Source organism: Erythranthe guttata, chromosome 7 (genome assembly GCF_056151865.1).
Source record: "Erythranthe guttata isolate IM_541 chromosome 7, IM_541, whole genome shotgun sequence".
Lineage (NCBI taxonomy): Eukaryota > Viridiplantae > Streptophyta > Magnoliopsida > Lamiales > Phrymaceae > Erythranthe > Erythranthe guttata.
In genome coordinates, this window is record NC_142539.1 from 4765226 (window position 1) to 4788075 (window position 22850).

The following is a 22850-nucleotide window of genomic DNA, read 5'->3' on the forward strand; positions in this document are numbered from 1 at the left end:
GTGATCATTCAACATTGAGTATTATATCAAGGCCAATCAAGTTAATCAAACATGCTGCGCTATATATATATATATATATATATGGAATTAAATTCCCAGCGGATGCTCCGTATATTTAAGAAAAGCGGATGCCACATATTGCATGACACGTGGCATATTTTATTTTTAAACTTATATAATTATGTTTTAAACTTATATAATTATTATTCCCCTAACCGTGGTTAATTAATTAGGTTTAGGACTCCTTGGGAAACTAAACGGTATAAAACTCAAAGAACGACAAACCAGAAACACAAACGTCATATACAAATTCTTTGATTTTTCGATCTCAGAAGAAAAAAAGTGGCAAGACGTTCAGGAACACCATATACACCGTTCTTCGAGGTATGTTCTTTAACGATAGACAAGTACTTTAATCTTTTACGAAGTACTAAAACGAACCAAACTTAATCTTGCTTGTCACACACTTTTTTTTTCGTTCTTTCTTTTTATTTATGCATGCATCTTCAATTTATTTAAATGATATATAGTGGATTTATGATACAAACTGCTAATCAAAAAACAACACATAATATATGGATTTTTGGGAGTTGTAAATATATTGATAATTATGTTTCGCTAGGATTTTTTTTTCCTGGAAGAAATTAATGGAAAGGGAGAAATAGTTAAATATATTCGTCTTAAATTAGTTCACAACTCATGTGCAACACTTCACAAACACGTTGGAATAACAGATACTAAAAGCCTTAGTTTCCCATGATGAGAAACATGAGATAGTTTTGATAATTACTTTGACAAGTAACTAAAAAGGATGACTTCGTTTTAGAACCACAGAATCTGTTAATCAATAGTTTAAAATCAATGAATTATTTTAAATATTTTAATTTACAGCTTTTACCAACATTTGAAATTTTCAGTTTTAATTTGTTATTTTCTTGTGTGCTCATTGTGTAATTGTTTTTATGAATAGCAATGGCAAGTACAAGTGTCGAGATGGTAGACATGAGCATAATCGATGTCCCTTCAGAAACGTTGACTTCCAATCAGCTTGAATCAGAAAATAACGGAAAATCTCAGGCGCATAATTTTCCTCTTGAACCATGTAAAGACATGGTATTTGATAGTGCATTAGATGCTAAGACTTGTTACAAAGCATATGCAAGGCGTGTCGGATTTGGTACAAAAGTAAATCATACTCGGTTGTCACAGTCAGACAAGACACTGATCGGTGTAGACTATGCGTGCTCAAAAGAAGGACAATCTAAACAAAAAGATCAAGAAAAAATAAAGCAATCCAAAAGAACTCAATCGGAGACAAAAATAGGATGTAAAGCAATGATGCGCGTGAGTTTAAATCGAGATATAGAAAAATGGGTGGTAACAAAGTTCATTACTGATCATAACCATGAAATTTATACTCCAAGGACTATAAGCTTGCTTCGAGGACATAGAAAAATCACACCAGCTCAAAAAAATCTTATTAATGTGCTTAACGAGGCTGGGATTCCCGCAACAAAAATAATGTCAGTGTTAAGTCACGGATCGGGTGGTGAAGCAAATGTCGGTTGTGCTTTAGTAGATGTTCAAAATCATATAGGAAATAAAAGGAGAGGGCTTCTCAAAGAAGGGGATGCACAAAGAATGTATAATTATTTCATGGAGTGTCAATCGAAAAATCCAGGCTTTGTTTATTCAATCCAGATAGATGATAATAATCGCATGGGAAATTGTTTCTGGGCAGATACAAGGTCAAGATTAGCATATCGATACTTTGGCGACGTGGTTACCTTTGATGCTACGTATTTAACTAATCGCTATGGGATGCCTTTTGTTCCTTTTACTGGGGTTAACCACCATCATCAATCAATTATGTTTGGGTGTGCTTTACTTGTCAATGAGACAATAAGTTCATATGTGTGGTTGTTACGAACGTGGCTTGAAGCAATGTCTGGTCGTGCTCCCTCTGTGATTATTACTGATGAAGACAAATCCATGCGAGCAGCCATTACAGAAGTACTACCAAATGCAACTCATCGATTGTGTATGTGGCATATTTTGCAAAAAGTTCCAGAATATTTGGCGCATATTTTCAACAAATATCCTTCTTTTCAAGGAGAATTTCGTCATTGCATTCATGAAACAATCACAATTCAAGAGTTTGAACAATCACAATGCATTCCACTTGTCATATACAAATATTGAACGAACAAAATATATAAATAATTCAACGAGGAAACAAAGCCAGATGAAAAAGAAAATTGAGAAACATAAATAGGTTTACAAGAAAGAAAACGTAAACCCGACAACTTCATTAAGTGAAATCAAACCGGAGGCAAATTTACGAACATGAATGCCAATGTACTATCAAAAATTTATAATCTAAAACAAGTGTAGTTGCTCCAAAACCTGTGGAACGATAATTTGTTAGACAATTGGATATTCGCAACTTCGAGTTTTTTTTTTTTTTAAATCATAATATATGTACTAAATATGTCAGCTATATTAATATATAGCTTTTACCTTTTAGGAGTAGAACCTCTCTTGAGACGAGATGAGTGACCGCGTGATACAATTATCGGTATGTTTTGGATATCTTGTTCACAAACATTACATTTGTCGTGGCCTTTCTTCTTTGTCCATTCGACTTCACACGATCGATGAATCATGGCAAATTTACATTTGCATTTTGTTTGGAACATGTTGTCATTGTATACGTTGAAGCAGAATCTGCAAATTGCTTCCTCTTTCGGTATTTTTGTAGCCCCTCCTAAAAGTTAGCACAAGCAGAAACATGAAAAGTATTGACAAGAAATAACAATACCAACACCAACAACAACAACAACAAAATAAAAATAATAACCTAAAATCTTATTAATATATATAGGAAATGACTTTTTTCGTAAGTAAGAAATTGGTTTTGATCATTTTCGTTCCATAATATTCGGATTGCACAAATTCATTCCGATTACGGAACGCCTCGGCATTGGCGAAATTTCAAAAACTACATTAATTTATAATTTATTGTTCCAAATTCGGATATAGTAGAAATTTTCACATCAATTTTCTATCTTTTTCAAAGTTTTACAAGAAAATGCAAGAAAATCCAAAAGAAAGTTCAACAACAAAATGAAACATAAATTTTCTGATAAGAATGCTGAGAGGTTTTTTGATACCAATTAATCTTTTATAAAGCTTTAATTTACTCGACTATACCGTATTCAAAATTTTCATTTAAGACATAACATAATTTCTAGTATGTACTTAAAAAATAGGGTAAATTACACACACCCCCCTGAGGTAAGCTTAAATAACTGTAAGGTCCCTGTGGTATCGATAATTACACTCAGCCCCCTGAAACGTAGTCAGAAACTCTAATGGGATAATGAATTGGATACGTTATTCCGATAGGGTTCTAACGGACTATTGGTTTCAGAAAGTGGTGGAGACAACAAAGAGCTATGGGTGATTTAAGAAATGTTCGGGAATGTTCGGGGAGCCATGTCACCCCATAGCTCTTTGTTGTCTTCATCACTTTCTGAAACCAATAGTCCGTTAGAACCCTATCGGAATAACGTATCCAATTCATTATCCCATTAGAGTTTCTGACTACGTTTCAGGGGGCTAAGTGTAATTATCGATACCACAGGGACCTTACAGTTATTTAAGCTTACCTCAGGGGGGTGTGTGTAATTTACCCTAAAAAATATATATCATAAGATAGTAGAAAAAAAGGGTTGTTTTGTTTACTACGATCATTTACCATAACAAAATGAACCAAATTCGTAGTAAAAAGTTTTTTGCTACACATTTGCTACGAATTTCCCCCCTAACATAAACGGGCGTGACAAAAACTTTGCTACGGTAAATGAACTTAGCAAATACTTTTTGCTACGGTAAATTCTAGTATTTACTACGATTCGAAGATTGTCCCATAGTAAAAGGTACCTTTTGTTACGGCTTTTTACCGAAGCAAAAAAATCGTAGTAAAAAGTCATTTTTCTACTATTGTACTTTTCGAAAAACTATCGAAATATTGGAAACTAGAATCGGATCGGAAATCAGAATTTCGATAATTTTATACGCAATTCCGATTTCGATCCAAATAAGTTCGAAAAACCCCAAAAATCAAAATGAAAAATACATTTCCAAATTTAAATATTTTTGAATTTGAATTGGCGGAATTCATAAATTCCATTCCAACATCCACACCAATCTTTCCATATATTATATATTGTGTATAAGGCAACACTGGGTTACTTTAAAAAAAAAAAAATACCATCAAAATTGCCCTGAGGTGTTATGACTTTGACCGTGACAACAAGATCATTCTCCTGCAAAAGTTTGTTCAGAAATTAATTAATAATAAAAATGATTAAATTCGAGTTTTATTTTTTATGTCTAATTAATTATGTTTAATATAATTCTATCCTCCTAAAGAGGTCACTTACCTTGAGAACCAATTTCGTTGACCATGGACTTTTCCTGGACAAATTACATACAGGGCTTGCCATTGTAGGAGCAGCCTTTACAAAAAGAGAAAAAATAATAAATAAATGAAATCTGCAATTATTGATAATTTGATACTATTAAATAATTTTTTTTACTGTTTTCTGAGCAGTTAATTCATTCTTTCAGTTTCTTTATTTCTTTTACCCTTTTGTTTTATAAATGGTCTTGTAGATGTTATATGGGTTGAAATGCATCAGTTAGTTTTTCACTTTTAATTTACACACAATCACACACTTATATATATATTAAAAATAAAATAAAAATATTGTAAAATATACATGAATCTATACCTGTTTGTGTATACGACTAAATATAATTTGAAATAATCCACATGTGATGTAGTATAAAACAAAACTTTTAAATTAATTACATACACACGCTCGTGCCTATGTAACAAGTAAATCATATTTATTGTATCCAACACTTTGTGTTATGTAGATCATATTTATATATGTACTTAATTTCATTGGGAAATATCATTACTTTAATAAAAAAAAAATTTAAATAACAAGTAAATTAATATATAGTATTGAAAGAGGAAATTAGAAAAGAGTTCAAAGAAAGCCCTAAGAATTGTTAAATTGTCATGCCCTGTTTGGGTTTAAGGTCCTTATCCTGCAGTAACTATATATATAATATTCCAAGCAACAAAAAATAATAACATATGACATTATATCCATATAGTAAAATTATATTTTATTAGTATTTTTTTCGAGCGATGCACCAGATAGTACTATTTAAAAAATGAAAATAAAGATACATGACAATACCAATTATAATAAAATTTATTAGTGATACCAATAACACCATCAATATTTATACAAATTAGGAGAAACAACAACAACAACAGCAGCAACAGCAGCAACAGCAGCAACAACAACAACAACAACAACAACAACAACAATAATAATAACATAAACATAATAATAATAATAATAATAATAATAATAATAATAATAATAATAATAATAATAATAATAATAATAATAATAATAATAATAATAATAATAATAATAATAATAATAATAATAATAATAATAATAAAAACTGCAAAATAGGAGATAAAAAAATATATATTAATTTTTTTTACAAATTATGCCATTAGAGTTTCTTAGGTTGACCTAATACTTCTTTCTTTTATGTATAACGATTATAAACCTCTTGAAATCTACTTCAATATAAAACAAATATTTTTTAAAAATTTAAAATATTTTAAAAATTGTGATAAAAATACTATCAAGAAAGAAATAGAAAATGAAAATTACATAACCAATCGATTCAAAATTAAATATTAAGGCCTCGTTTGGTTTCCTTGTAAGATTAATTAGCCAATATACGATTAAATAATCTAATGAAAACCCAATTATTTTATCAGACCCCGAGACGTCCAACAAAAAAACCTCCTAAAAGAAAGATATGGTAAGATAAGCCATACTAATATAACATCGGCGTAACAAGTTATTTCCAAACATTAAAACAAAGTTCAATTATATAGTTAATAGTGACTAATTTCCCCAACCAAACGAGACATAACTGAATTGTTTAGTTGTGCTTTGAAACTCCTATATACTTGGGGGTAATAAGCCGAGCCAAGCAGGCTCGTTAGCTCGCTAAGTCGGCTTGACAAAAGCTCGAACTCAAACTCGAATTTTTTGAGCTCAAACTTTCTGACGAGTCGAGTTTGAGAACATTTTAAGCTGTTCGTGAGCTCGCGAGCCCTTTTTTTTTTTTTTTTTTTAATTTTTATATAAATATATTAATATAAAATAAATAATTCTTATAAATAATAAAAAAAAATTACATGTCATTTTTAAGATTTCAAATTTTCTTTTTCTTATAATTTATAATAATAAATTTCTAATAACATTAATAAAAATAAAAAAATAAAAAAATAAAAATACTCAAAATGGCTCAACGGTCAAACTCGCTCATTTCCACTGCCATCACCTGGGCATCAGTTGGCATATATAACTCCCTCTTGATGGCTGGAGTGAGAAAAATGTAAAGGGATTCTATCTAATTATCCAAAATAACAAACGACTTTTCCTCCAGTCAAAATAAATACTGTTCTCTAGACGTAATAATATATATATATATATATATATATATATATATATATATATATATATATATATATATATATATATATATATATATATATATATATATATATATATATTATATATATGTGATATACATAAATGGGCCGGCGCCCTCAAATTTATCTACTAATTAGGCCCACTACACGAAAGCCCAAACACCTTCAAAGTAAGGCTTGGGCCCAACAAAGTAAGCCCAATCCAATCACCGATATATAAATAGACGTTTTTACTCATTTATAAAGGTACGTTTGATTATTGACCAACAAGCTAGAGTTTAATTCTCTCTACCATCTCGGCAATCCGTATATCTGACTTGAGCGTCGGAGGGGTTTCCGCCGGATCAACCCCGGCGTAGTTCACGTGTGTTCATTTCGCAGGGACCTCAGGATCATCAAGTTGTTTAGCTACTGATTCGCTTTGCTCTCCCAGTTCATTTTCTACACCCCCTAGGTGAGCTATATTTTAGCATCATCAATATGAAAAGTTACTTACAGAAAAACAGGGTTCGTAGAAGGGTGGCGAGTTGGCTTCATACCCAGGCCATGGAGGCGGTGGCCTGAGCACTGCATACGATGGCGATTTCCCATGAGCATTAATTTCATTCACATGTTCTTCTGCTGCGGCCTGGTAAAGCATAAACACGTTTTACTTAGTTGTTAAACGGAACAAACGGAAAAAAAAAAAAAAAAAAGGAAAATCTTAACACTGCATGGTTGTTAATAAAAGAAAGAAGTGAACCTCAAAAACTTCTTGCAAATATATCAGCGATGAATCCTTTGATGAATTATCAGATGGCGGATCAAGGTTATCCTCTTTCTTACCCTCCATTGGTTTGTATAATTAAGCTAAACTTGAATGTATTATGTATGCATTTGTGTATTTAATTCAACATGCTCTACCATGATTAGGTTAGAGTCAACTATCGTGGTTCCTTTATCTTTTCTTTTTTGAGTCTTTTACAAATAAAGTCTATTATGGGTCATAAATGGATCATAAATGGATCACGAAAAAAAAAACCTAAAAAAAAAATGTTCACATGTGTATAAAAGACTAAAATACCCTCTCACATTTTAATACGTTCCAATTTCATCCTTTAATTTAACCTATTCTTTAATTTTGACCCTAACCCAATTTTGACTACTATTTCGCCCGTCGCCACCGTTGAATTTTTTTCCTTTTTTTTTTGAATTTTTTTGATTTTTTTTTCTTCAACAATTTTTTGCCTATTTAAACAGTAATATTGCGGTGTGGTTGACAGGCATATTAACTCTATACACAATAATATTAAGTTATTAACTATATTATTATTTAACACAATAATATTGTTATATTACTCTTTAGCACATTAATACTAGGGAAAATTAGCAAAAACCCCCTCATTTAGGAAATGTAGTTAAGCAAAACTCCCCTTCCAAAATTAATTAGAGAAAATCCCCTTAGTTAGTATTCCACCAAATGTTATTTTTATAATTCCAAATCTACCCTTAATTGTCAATGTACTATTTTGAAACCCTAATTTCTCTCTCATTTTTCCTCATGCTCCACTGATCCACTGATTCCTCTCTCTCCCAAATTCACCATCTCTGCCTCTCACCACCACCATTATCTCTCCCCCGCCGCCAGATCCTCACCGTCCCCTCGTCGTTCCACCACTCAACCTCAATTCGTCTTCGCCGCTCAAAACCCTCACAATCACAGTCGCCGACACCACCGCCGCTCCCGCACAGGACGCCAATGAGTCGTACACGCTCGACATCCTCTCCACCGCCGCCGCCGCCGTTCTAACCGCAGAAACCCCATGGGGAACGATGCGGGGACTGGAGACGTTTCCGCAGCTGGTCATGTGCTTGAAGTCGTCGGTGGTGGCCTGCGGGTAGTGGTCTGCTCCGCCGCCGCCGCCGCCAAGGAGTTCTTCACTAAGAACAGGTAATTCATAAACAAATCTGGATATATGCTCTCCTTTCTCTCTTACTGTAATTATCGCATTAAAATTTTCAGCCAATGGGAAAAGAAAACTCCCACCAAGTCCGGTGGTGTGGTGACGATGGGGAGGCTGATTTTGGGTTTTTTTTTTTATCGGACGGAGGACGGCGCGTGTAGAGAATTTCGTGCAGGCTGAAACCTTAATCGATTATGTACATGTTCATAGTCGATTAAGATGATCGACCCCAGTTTCTTTTTTTTTTCATAAATGGATCACGATAAAAAAAAACCTAAAAAAAAAAATGTTCACACGTGTGTAAAAGACTAAAATACCCTCTCACATTTTAATACGTTTCAATTTCATTCTTTAATTTAATTTCAATTTAACCCCAAATTTCACCTTTATTTAATTTTGACTGATAAGGAACGTCAAATTGGATTTGAGTTGCAAAATAACTATTTAATTCGGAGAAGAGTTATTGATGGGCATTGGTGGAAATATCGAAAGAAATTATGGAAAAATAAGGGTTTCTACGAACTCGATTTGTATTTGAGTACGAAACGAACTCCATCTCAAGTGAAACGGCGCAAGAAACAAAACTCATGAGCAAAGCTCATGAATAACGTCAAATTTCAGCAATCCAGTGTCGTTTAGACAACTAAAAGTTCGTTTTTGCTATTTTAGGTAAATTTTAGAAAATTAATATCAAATCATAGACAAATCGTATTAGGATTCCGTAAATTGGGTTGTTCCCAAAATTACGAGATCTACTAGAATCAGCATCTAACTCATTTTTGGTAATTTTTAGTATTTTCTTAGTTTAATTAGTGTTTTCAGTTTTTTAGTATAAATAGCTGCATTAGGACTTTATTTTGAGAAGAATTTCGAATTTTAATAAAGTCTTTAGATTTTTCTCTATTAATATGTTGACCGTTCAACAAAGACAAAAATAATAGAAAACTAAAAGAATTAATATTGTTGTGGTTGACAATAATATTAAGGGGAAAGTACAGATTGCACCATTGAACTAAGTGTGTTGTCACAAACACCCCCTTGAACTACAAAACGTATCAAAATAGCCCCTCCGTTTCAAAAATAAGGTCAGCTTCGGGCGTAAAAAAAAAGAAAAAAAAATCAACGCCGGAGACCGGCGGTAAAAAAAATCAAAAAGAAAAAAGTGAAAAAAGAAGAAGTAAAAATTGGATTTTTGTGGTCAAAATTGATGAAATTGAAGTTAAATTGGAGTTACAATTAGGAATTGAGTTTAAAGTGTAGGATCTCAGGAGCTACCAGTTGTCCTAAAACCAATTGGTGTTAGGAAAGGCGCAAACCCTAGCTTTATAATGCATTTAACACACGGCCCACGGCATTCGATTGTGTGCCATCCATACCCGGGCCGCCACCACGTGGACAATTGCTGCCAAACACAGGCTAACATAAAGAGTTGGGGATAATTTTGTCATATACATTAATTTTTTCTCTATTTATAATACATATTAAAGGGATGAACTTATTAGCGAAAGAGATATAAACCCTGAATCTAGAATAATAAAAATGGTTTGTCAGGGACTTATGTATAAAAACCCCTTCTTTTTTAATACAAGTTGGAATTTTATATTGCACTTTTCCGGTTTATTCCCGGTAGATTAAGTGAATGTTTATGCAAAATGTTAGTATAGCAACTATATAGGGATAATTACATTTTTCGTCTATGTACTTTGCCATTTATTCGATTTTCATCCATAAGCAAGATGAAGTTACAATTTATGTCCCTAAACATGTCACTTTTATGTCGTTTTTGTCCCTTCGTCCATTTGTCCAACTAGTATGGATGTAAAATAGCATGTGCACCGCACATGACAAACAAAAGACACCCCCATTCATGTAAGTGTACGATTTTAAGAGCAATTTCATAAATAAATAAATTTCTCTTCAAAACCCTAACCAAAATAGAGATTAGGGCTTTGAAGAGAAATTTGGGTATTTTTGAAATTGCTCTTAAAATCTTGCTTTTACATGAATGGGGGTGTCTTTTGTGTGCCATGTACGGTGCACATACTATTTTCCGTCTATACTAACCAGTGGCGGAGCCACTCTTTGGCAAGGGTGGGCTCCAGCCCACTGTGGATTCAAAAAAATTTCTTCTAAATATTATAGCCATATGTAATTAGCTAACTCAAATAATTTAATTAATTTAGTCTACCCAGTAATTTAATTTAGCCCATCTACCAAAAAATTATGTGTTCTTAGGTGGTATTTGCACAAGCTTATTTAAAAGCATAAGTTAGAGATTGTGAGTTCAGTTGTGATTAAGTGATTATTTCTAAAAGTTGGGGGTGTTTGCAAATTCGGTGGAAAATCAACTAAAATAGATTAAGCAGGTACTGGGGTGCTATTAAAATTATAGCTTAAAGCAGCTTATTTTTAGAGAAGCAAAAGCAAAAATTGATTTTGCAAACACCTAAAAACAGATTATATGCAGAAAAAATCTCATAATCTATTTTTAAAAGCTTTTGCAAACACCTAGTTAAAGTTTATAAATTTTGTGCTACTTTACACGAATGAATCAAAAAAAATCTCGAAAAAAAATATCGGGGGCTCTGCCCCTGAACCTCCGTAAATATGAAGTCCACCCTGTCTCGAATTCCTGGCTCCGCCACTGATACTAACTGGACAAAAGAACGGAGGGACAAAAACAACATAAAAGTGTTATGTTTAGGGACGTAACTTGTAACTTTATCTTATTTAGGGACAAAAACCGAATAAGTGGTAAAGTATAGAGACAACAATGGTAATTATCCCCAACTATATATGTATATGTATTTAAGTGGGAATTGAAATTTAAATGGCGCAAAATAAATTAAGAACACAAGAATTCACGTGATTCAGCTAAAATCAAGAGTATGGATATAATTTATTGCAGTTTTATTTTATGACATGTATGCACATATATATGCATATTTAGAGCTCGTTTTGTTAAGCTTTTTTAAAACATCTTATAAGCTCCTACATCTGATAAGATGTTTTTGGAGTTGATAAGCTGTTAGATCTTATTATAAAAATTATTTTTTAAGATGTTTGGATATGTAGCTTATAAGTTACTTTTAGTTTTTATAAGTTGTTCATGTGTTTGGAAATAAAATGCTTGTTTATCTCTATAATGACAAAAAAGTACATGATGCCATTATATTTATTAAACTTATAATTTGACTCAAATACTTATGTTCTTAAAATATTATTATAATATTTACAAATTAATTTCTCAATTTTAGTGTTACCATGAATGAGATCTTCTCCATGAACCCGCGTGAGGAAGTTTTGTTGAATTATCATAATTGTTTTTAAACTCACATATACACAATTAAATGGGTAAATTTGGGGCCCCCAAAGTATGATCAAATAACTTACATGTTCCTGTGATATCGGTAATTACAAATACTCTTCTTAGTTATTGCTTCGTCTAACAGTTGCACCTTTACGAATGTATGACTAACAGAATCTTGATGATTCTATGAAATATTCGATATGAATATTCAAATCTACCCAGGGGTAAATGTAATATACCCACTTACCCGTAATTTACCCATAATTTGTTTGTTAAATAAAATGATAATTTAGACAATTTATTTATTCCATTTGGGTTCATAGGCTGTTAGTTTTAGGAGATATTTGAAATTACCAATACCACAAATGTTTATAGGTTATTTAATCTTACCTGAGGGGTTTCCGTAATTTACCTAAATCAAATTAGAGCACGAGATATTGCACGTCTGCCTATGAACTACTGTTTTTTTTTTAATTAAATTGTTTCATGGAATGACTTCTGTTAAATATATATTTATGATCGTCCATGTCAATAATTGTTGCTTCATTTACAATTTCATCGGAAAAAATAAGGAAATAAGTAATGTTTTAATTTCATTAGAGAGAGAGATATATCGAAATTTGTACTGCCGAAGTAAACATTTGTACTGCATATATAACACCCCAATGTTGAAAATATCCAATGGGATCGAAAAGAAGCCGAAGGAAAATTGACTAGATTGATTAGGTCTATACAAAAAAGAATATGCTAAACATTCCGACAACTTTATCAGTCGAGACCAAAAGTAGCGATACGCGAATAACTGGAGTTTGGGTACCCGAACTATCATTCGTCCATTTCTAAGCATTATATGATCTAAAACAAAAGTAGTTGATCCAAAACCTGTAGAATGAAACTTTGTTAGACATAATTCATATGGATCGATCGATAATTTATAGAATTGATCGAAAGTACTTGTCTATTTCAATTTTCAATCATCAAACATAATATTTAACAATGTCCAAATTAAATTTTAATGGGGTTTCAATTAGTTAACTAATCTCACCTTTTCTTGCTCTTAATTAGCTCTTTCTTGCAAGTCCTTGTTGTGGAAGGCAAAGGATCCCATGATACCGTTATAGGTATGTTTTCGATATCTTGTTCACAAACTTCACATTTGTTGTTCCCGTGCTTCTTCGTCCATTCGACTTCACACGTTCGATGAATCATGGAAAATTTACCTTTGCATTTGGTCTGGAGCATGTTGTGTCGGTATACGTTGAAGCAGAATCTGCAAATGGCTTCGTCTTTTGGAATTTTCTTAACCTATTCTAAAAGTTGGCATAAAAAATATAGGGCTAAATACAGTTTGCACCCCTGTACTATCACCACTGTCGCATTTACCCCCCTGTACTATGAAATGCGACAAAATGCCCCCTGCCGTCCATCTCCGTTACAAAAGCCGTCCCTGTCAAATTTGACTGACTGTTGAAGTAGCCGTTGGAAAAATTCTGACCAAAACACCCCTCTAATTGTCTACAAAAGGGGTGCATCATTCTTCACTCATTTGTACTCAATTCCTTTCCCATTTCTTCCTAATTTTCATTTTCAGCCCTTTTTTTTTACCCAAAATTTCTGGAAAAAAATTATATTCTAGATTTTTTTTTTTAAATTCATAATTAATCGGTTTAAAAATGTCTTCCGGTCGTTCAAATTCTCAAATTCGTGTTTTAGGTCCAAACACTACATGTCATATTTTTCAGGAACCACTTGTCGATGCAATCGGAGCGCCGCAGTTCGAACATCTTGGACTGTCAATAATCCGTGTCGGATATTTTTGCTGAAAATGTTTGATATTTTTGTCCCAAATTACAAAGTATAAAAATGGCTAATTCTATCAAATAAAAGAAAGTGTAAAAATATAATTACACAGCAGAAACTAACACCGTTAGATATGTGAGAGTTGACCGTTAAGGTGAGGGGGTGTTTTGTCGCATTTCATAGTACAGGGGGGTAAATGCGACAGTGATGATAGTACAGGGGTGCAAACTGTATTTAGCCCAAAAATATATGTACCTCTTAGCGCAAACATACGAAAACTGCAAATTAGGATATAACATGTAGGCAACTGGTGATTTAGTATCAACACATTGAAAAATATATCAAGGGAGTTTACGTATAATAAAGTGATTTTCAAATCCATATATATAAACTGAATAAAGTTCTTATTATCAATTTAACTAGCAATTATCCTCGTGCGATGCAAAAAACGAAGATATATGATAATTAAATTGTATTAAAAATACAATTCACAATATTAACATTATTAGTAGTGAAATTTAAATTACCAAAATACTATCAATATTCCTACAAATATGTATATAAATAGATAATCTTAGTTTCAGTATATTCAACGAGGATTATAAAAGTAAATTGTCTTCAATCGAATTACATTGCGTACGAAAAATATAATTAATAAGAGATTTGAAGAATTAGTAAAGTTGCAATTTTTAGAATGTCCCTTACTGCACTAGCTACTTTCAATTTAAATTGAGCATAATGAACTTTTGGAAAACATTAATATATATATGATGACAAAAATTATTACGTACCCCCGAAATTGCCTTGAGGTGTTCTCACTTTGACGTTGACAAACTCATTCTCCTGCAAAAGTTTGTGATAAATAAATTAATAATTCTAGATATAAAAATTATTTATTTATTTTATTTATTTATTTATTTATTTATTTATTTATTTATTATTATTATTATTATTATTATTATTATTATTATTATTATTATTATTATTATTATTATTATTATTATTATTATTATTATTATTATTATTATTATTATTATTATTATTATTATTATTATTATTATTATTATTATTATTATTATTATTATTATTATTATTATTATTATTATTATTATTATTATTATTATTATTATTATTATTATTATTATTACTACTACTACTACTACTACTACTACTACTACTACTACTACTACTACTACTACTACTACTACTACTACTACTACTTTATTTTTATTTTTATTTTATTTTTCTAATGAAACATATTATTTTAACTTTAAACTTTTAATTTGTAGTATTGAGAATGAAAAATTCGAAGAACCATATATAAATGCAATATTTGTATAAGAGGCCGACTCACTTCCAGCTCCAATTTCCAAGTCGCGGACGATCCATAAACTGGGCTTGTCGAGAATGCATCCTTCAGAAGGGAAAAAAACAATATGGAAAACGAACAAGAAAGTAGAACGAACCTTGATAAATTAATATTCGACAATTAATTAATAACTTTTATCTAAGTAATAATTTTTTTCTGTGCTGACTCGTGGACAATGTGCAAAATTAGTGATTCACTCAATTTATAAGATGACCCCATCTAATACATAAATTAATAATATGTATAGTAGTTACTCTTCATATTCAGATGCATATTAAAATATATTTATGATCAATATCTATAAAAACTTGACAAAATATTTTTCAATTGTGTCTTTTATTTTCTTGTTGAAATTTACATCTCTTTCAATATTAACTAGTACTACACCCGTGCGATGCACGGGGTATTCACCGTAAAACAAATATTGAATAATAAAAAGGTTCACGAAATAGTAAGATAAATTGTTGATATGTAATACAAAGAAGTAGAAAATATAAAAAAAAAATAGAAAACTAATTTGTATGGTGTAAGTGATGAAATAAGCCGAAATAAATGAAAAAAACTAAACATCGAAGGTTTTAATTTCCTCACAATAAGAACGAATATCGTTGGTCCCAAAATTGTACAACCATAATAACATATGAACGTTAAAATCTTGAATTTGATCCAAACAATCACTGTTATTTTGTTTGACACGCATGCAACAAATCCAATACAATGCAATTGACCTGCATATGCTATACAATGATAAACATGTTAACAACTCTATTCCAAGCAAAATGGCCCGACGTACAAATAAATTTTGCTATTTAAGGAAACTTTTAGAAAATTCATATCAATTCATATAAACATCTGATGCTGATTCTACCACTTGGGTTTTTTTCTAATATTGCGAAATCTATAACAATTTTGGTTCAACTCATTTACGCATTTTTCCAGCAAAATGGTCGGTTATCCTAACTTATTAAGGTTTGTTTAGTTTTAAATGCATGTTAACAACTCTATCTCAGGCAAATGGCCCGACCAACAAAACTCATGACCGTAGCTCATGAATCGCGTAAGATTTCGGTGATCCGACGTCTTTGCAACTCACAAAAATCAAATTTTACTATTTTAGGAAATTCAGGGAAAATTCATATCAATTCATAGAAACATCAGTTATTATGCGATAAGTGCATGAAATCATAATACTATTTTGTGAATTTTGAAAGACATATCAATTCATATTTAAATTTTATTAATATAATTTTATAATTTTATATTAATGTATTTTATTAATGCATTAAAATTCGATTTCAAATAAACATATTAATAATATATTTTAAAATTTATAATTTTATTATTAAAATACAAAAAAGAAAGACAAAAAACCAAAAAACCGTGTGTATGTTTTATGTATTTTAAAATTTTCTAAAATTAGGATATGCATTATATGATATGGAATTTGATTCCTTACCTATTTAAGATGATTAGATTTAATTGATATAGTTAGTTTAAGGAAAATATTCAATAACCACAAATATTGTTTAATATTTTAAAATCAATTCATAATCAATATAAATCAAATCATCCGAATTTAATTGATTTGATTTCTTCCTTTTCTATTTTTCTTTTTCCACCTATAATCATGTCATTTGAAATTTGAATTCTAAAATTTTCCTAATTACTATATACTTATCAAAATTATATAAACCCTCATCTATTTATTTCACTCTACACTATTCTTCTTCACTCATTTCATTCGAGTTGTTTTTGTTTTTCGTTTTTGTTTTGTTTATTTTTTTGTAATTTTTTTTTCAATTGATTTCATGCACTTATCGTATTATGATTTAATTTAGATGGTTTAAATTCGTTTAATATTTTTCATGCACTTATCGCATAAGTGCATGACATTCGATGTAATCAATTCATATCACTATTTTGTGAATTTTGAAAGACAGTATTGAGCACAAAAATAAAATAAAATATGAGAATCAAGTGAAAAAAAACGAACTACCATACATTATTATAAAGTGTGGAGTAGATGTAAATGATAGTAAAAATTATATGGATGTAGGGGTTTATATATATAGTAGTTTTCACAATGAAGCATACATGTTGGAAAATTTAAGAATTCTAATTTCAAAATTTTCAATTGGCGGCAATATTTAAACAATTTTCCTTAAAAAAATAATTCTAACTGTGTCTAAATACGGTCAAAGTACATTGATGGTATAAAAAACGTGTGTAAAATAAATAAAATCGGATATATGTACCTACAAAATATATATTTTTACCATAATTGAACATAATTAGAATAAATTCAAATTAATTTGATAAGATTAAAAATAGAAATGATTGACAAAAAATCCGGTCACTGATTGTAGTTGGTGCAAATTGGTTGACAAACATTTGGAATTAAAAATGTATAAAATTTGAAATTCTCTTTTAAATTGATTGGCAATCCGTTTATTGATTGCGTAAATTTTGGTAATCCATTAATTAATTTTTTTTTTTATATAATAACTAATATTAAAAGATATATGTCACTGTAATATTAAAAGATATATGTCACTGTAATTTATTAATAAAAAATATAGTTAATATTTAAATTACTCTATCTATATGAAATGTCGGTTAATTATTATCTTGCATTATAATGTAAACGTAAATATATAATGTTTAATAACAATTATATTGCAACCTTAAAGAAATTATTAAAAAAATATTAGTTTAAAATAATAAATGATTCCTTAATTTAGCTTATTTTAGTGGTATACTAAAAAAATATAATTGGTAAGCTGTTAAGACAACATATTCCTTTCCTTATTAAAATAGTGGTTAAGAATCCGAGCCATAGTTATGCAATTTTGCACTAAATTAAAAAATAATTTTGGATCATTAATTGAGTGATTAAATAAATAAATAAATAATTACATATGTGAAATGAGTAGGATGCCATAAATAACGAATTCTTGCCAATCAAATTAGATTATATATGTAATATGTAGTGACACATGGCTGATGATTAGGATGCCTACATGGATGACACATGTCGTAATTCTAGACTATGAGGGTTTCAATTTATATATTATATAGATACCTATCACGTTTCTTAACATAGTAATAATTTTCCAATTAATATTGTCATAGATAAACAAAAATATTATTCAATAGTACCATTGCTCCTTTAAGAGCATTCATTCGAAAAATATGCTCTGTAATAGTTCCACTTCATCAGTCTCATGAACGACTAATTGAAAGTAATATAATTATTTATTTTTCAATAATTTAATACTCTGCAAAATTAATAGAAATTTGTCGATCTTAATGGTATTAATTTATAGAGGTTTAATCGTATTATAAAAAAAAAAAAAAACTATTTTTCTTTTATGAATTCGGTAACTTTTTATTATATTTCTAGCGAAAAAAGCCGCGGCCACAATGGGCACCGAGTTTAGGGAAAGGGTGAAAATGCATAAGCACGAAAACCACACTAGAGGTAATAACATATGTAAAACTCGCAAGAATATAATAAAGGCTTACTGCAACTGACCAGTACCGGTCGAAACTTCTTTCATCAACAGCTGAAGAAATAATCGGATCGTTTTTCTGTGGATCCATCGAATATAAATTTAAATTTAAATGGATGGACCGTTGTCAAATGATATATATTGCTGAAAAGCTATATTATATATAAGGATTAATATAATGAATGCACAATGTACTAATTAAGTTGTTTCATCGAAATTTCCTTCAACTTGACGATGATGTAAGAAAGACAAAATTGAGTGAGCTGACTTTTATTGCTGCCAGAAAGGATGGGTCAATGTCAATGGGAACGTACTCATTTAACAACCGCGTAATTGTTTGCCTGATTGTCTTCCTTAGGTTGACAAACCCAATTGTACGTAAATCCACCCGTTTAAATACAGAATACTAACATTGCCCTATTTTATTATTATAAGGCCTCGTTTGGTTGGCAAGATAAGATTAGCCAAGATAAGATTAAATAATCTAATGAGACCCAATTATTTTATTGGAGCTTGAAAGGTGCAACAAAAAAAACTCATTAAAAGGCAAGATAAGCCAAGATAAGGCAAGATAAGCCATGATTATATAATTTTGGCGGGTCGACCCGGCAAGTTATTGAGGATACCAAACATCAAATTAAGTCCAACTATTTAGTTAATCATGGCTTATCTTGGCAACCAAACGGGGCCTAAAAAGATAATTAAACAAGGTTGTTATTTGAGATGGCCCCTCACTAAATTATATAATGTGGGAGATATGTCTAATTTTTTTTTTTTTTTTTTTTTTTTTTTTTTTTTTTTTTTTAATGATTTTCAATAAAACTCGGGTTTGTTTTATCTTATTTTATTTTGATAATTATTATTTTTATTTATTTGTTTAAATTTTTTTTTTTTTTTTGTTTTTGTTTTTCACGACGCTGGCCTAGGTGGTCGGAGTACCGAAGCTGACTCAATATTAGTTAACTTAGACATTAGTTGACATTTAACATTCTATTTTTTTTTCCTTTTAATTTTTTTTTGGTGGTGGGTCGTCGTAACTTCAGTTAGCTTACTCAACATTAGTTGACATCTCTTCTTCTTTTTTTTTTTTTTTCCTTTTATTTTTCAGCGCCGGGTCGTTGGAGCTCAGGTGCCGACTCTACATTAGTTGACATATCATTTTTTTTCTTTTATCTCTTTTTTTTTCGGCGACAGGTCGTCGGAGGTTTGATTATTAACTTGCATTAGCTGACTACGTATTAGTAGTTGACTTCAACATTAGCTGACGTCCAATTTGTTTTTTTTTTCGGCAACAGGACGTCCAAGCTTGCATTAGCTAACTGTGCATTAGTTGACTTTGCATCAGCTGACGTGCGACCATTTTTTTTAACTCTTTTTTTCGGCGGCGGGTATTTAGGCTCCGATTAGCTGACACCCAGTTGTTTTAGTGTTGAAGTCAGCGAATCGTAGCTCTGAGGATCCGCCATATGAATACAAAAAAAACGAATGTCAACTAATGTTGAAGTTAACTAATACAGAGTGAGCTAATTAACCGAAGAACCGACAACCCGCCGTCGAAAAAAAAATGTCAACTAATATTAAAATTAACTAATGTTGAAGTTAACTACTGTTAGGTCAGCTGATCGGAGCTCCGAAGACCCACCAGCGGAAAAAAAATAAAAGAAAAAAATAGATAAATGAAAAAAAAAAATGTCAAATGTCAAATATGTCAACTAATGTTGAAGTTAACTAATACCAAGTCAGATAACTGAAGCTCCGACGACCCAGCCACCGCCGTAAAAAATAAAAATAAAATAAAATAAAAATTGAGTCGGGTCAAACTGGACTGGACATGGTCATCTACAAAAGGTTATAACCACAGGGGGTTAAGTGCTATTTAAAAGAGATTGCACAGTACAATGGAGAATCAAACACACATCTTTCATTTACATAGTTTGTGTTTATATAGATACATACAGAGGCTAATCTATTGGAAAATAATGTACAGTAATTAAATTCTATACAATTACACGGATGCTAATATTAAGGGAATGATTTGGAGCTTAATATTTGGGATTTATCAATTCCAATGGCTCCTCAAATGTCTTAACATAAGCCTTGCAATCTTACGTTATTAGTCAATAGAATACTTTCATTTTACACGTCCCCGCAAGATGGAGGTTCCATCGGTAACTCCAATCTTGGAGAGCAGCCAATGATGTCTTAACCGACTCATCGGTTTAGTAAGTAAATCTGCCAACTGATCAGTTGTGTAAACGTGGGAGACACGAAGTAAACCTCTAGTAACATAGTCACGAACAAAGTTGAGGTCAATTGCTATGTGTTTCATCGGAGAGTGATGAACTGGATTCAGGCTTAATTGAGTAGCGCCAATATTGTCACATAATAGGGAGGGTGCATCAGGAAGAGTGACTTGGAGCTCACGAAATAGGGACTGTAGCCAAGCAAGCTCAGAAGTTGCATTTGCAAGGGCTCGATATTCAGCCTCCGTGGACGAGCGGGCAATAGCGCGTTGTTTTTTTGTGCTCCATGATATAGGACTAGTACCAAGGAAGATTATATAAGCAGAGGTAGAGGATCTATCATCACGATTTCCTGCCCAATCGGCATCGGAGTATGCACGAAGATTCAACGAAGTAGACTTGCCGATTAGAATACCATAATTGAGAGTACCTTTAAGGTAGCGAAGTAGATGTTTCGTGGCTGTCCAATGTGTGGTGCTGGGTTGGTGCATGAATTGTGCAAGTTTGTTGACTGTGAAAACAATGTCAGGCCGTGTGAAGGACAGATATTGGAGAGCACCAATAACACGACGATATTCGGTGTTGTCCATAGGAGGTGTGCCATCATTGAGGTGAAAAGGAGTGGAGGTACACATTGGTGTTGAAACATCCTTAGCTCCTTCCATCTTCGTTTTTTGCAGCAAGTCTCGAATATATTTATGTTGGGTAAGAAAAATACCAATAGAGGTGGGGAGCACTTCAATACCAAAAAAATAATGAAGATCACCAAGGTCTTTGAGAGAAAATTGACTCCTTAGCTGTTGAATAACCTGCTTGATAAATTCAGATTTGTTTCCAGTAATGATTAGATCATCAACATAGACCAAAAAATATGCAAGAACACCACCAGAATTATAGATAAATAAAGAGGAATCAGCCTCAGAATTATGAAATCCCATAAAAAGAAGGAAATTCTTGAGGGCATGATACCAAGCACGCGGTGCCTGTTTGAGTCCGTATAGCGATTTTCTTAACTTGCAAACAAAAGATGGGCGTGCATCATCAATAAAACCAGGTGGTTGAATCATGTAAACATCCTCTTCAAGTGTGCCGTGCAAAAAGGCATTGTTAATGTCGAGTTGACGAATGGACCATTCTTTTGTCACAGCTAAAGCAAGGACAGTTCGAACGGTTGCAGGTTTTACAACTGAACTAAAAGTCTCCTTAAAATCGAGTCCAGGGCGTTGGTGAAAGCCCTTCGCAACAAGTCGAGCTTTAAACCTGTCGATTGTGCCATCAGATTTATACTTGACCCTGTATACCCATTTACACCCGATGAGATTGTAACTAGACTTGTGGGGAACGAGATCCCATGTTCCATGTCGAACTAGGGCTGTAAATTCATCAGCCATAGCCTGACGCCAACGAGAATCTTTAAGAGCTTGAGACAGACATGTCGGTTCAATAGATTGCGGCAACGGATGTTTGGTGACAAAGAATAATTGTTTTGGTTTAAACACATTATTCATTGAACGTGTGGTCATGGTGCGGACCCGAGGTGGATTTATTGGGATAGGAACTGTGGGATTAATCTCATTAGTTGGGGTCTCAATATCTGATATTTGTGGAGCAGGTGTTGGTTGGGGCGAAGGGTCATCCGTGCTGGAAACGGTAGTAGTTGGAGTAGAAGTATTAGATACATGGAGAGACAAATCTTGAGTCGATGGAGAAACGCCTCCATTAACGCTGATGAACGTTGGTCCGGCGGGTCCTGTTGCATGCTCAGTCAGTGCTTGAGTAGAAGAAACAGAAGCTGGGTGATTGGTAAACCGAAATGAGCTATTTTGAGCAAAAGGAAAAATAGTTTCGTCAAACAAAACATGACGGGATATATATAGTTTGTGAGATATAGGATCATAACATCGATATGCACTTTGACTAGTGGAATAACCAACAAAAAGACAAGGACGAGACTTAGCTTGTAATTTATTTGTTGTGTATGGACGAAGCCAAGGATAACATAGACACCCAAATACTCGAAGTTTCGTATAATTAGGTGTACAATTAAAAATGGACTCATAAGGAGA

The 22850-nt window shown here is 31.8% G+C and overlaps 2 long non-coding RNA genes and 1 pseudogene across 2 annotated transcripts; 1 reads left to right on the plus strand and 2 right to left on the minus strand.

Moving 5' to 3' along the window:
- The first annotated feature begins 884 nt into the window (after window positions 1–884).
- On the plus strand, window positions 885–2202 carry LOC148769029 (protein FAR1-RELATED SEQUENCE 5 pseudogene; annotated as a pseudogene).
- Window positions 2203–12491: 10289 nt separating this feature from the next.
- Window positions 12492–13553, minus strand: LOC148769030 (uncharacterized). The gene is made up of 2 exons (XR_016031999.1): window positions 12906–13553; window positions 12492–12742 (listed from the first exon to the last, which is right to left on the minus strand). It is a non-coding gene; the product is annotated as an uncharacterized LOC148769030 (long non-coding RNA).
- A 777-nt stretch (window positions 13554–14330) lies between these two features.
- On the minus strand, window positions 14331–18699 carry LOC148769031 (uncharacterized). Its single transcript, XR_016032000.1, has 3 exons — window positions 18555–18699; window positions 15015–15074; window positions 14331–14503 (listed from the first exon to the last, which is right to left on the minus strand). It is a non-coding gene; the product is annotated as an uncharacterized LOC148769031 (long non-coding RNA).
- Between the last annotated feature and the right edge of the window lie 4151 nt (window positions 18700–22850).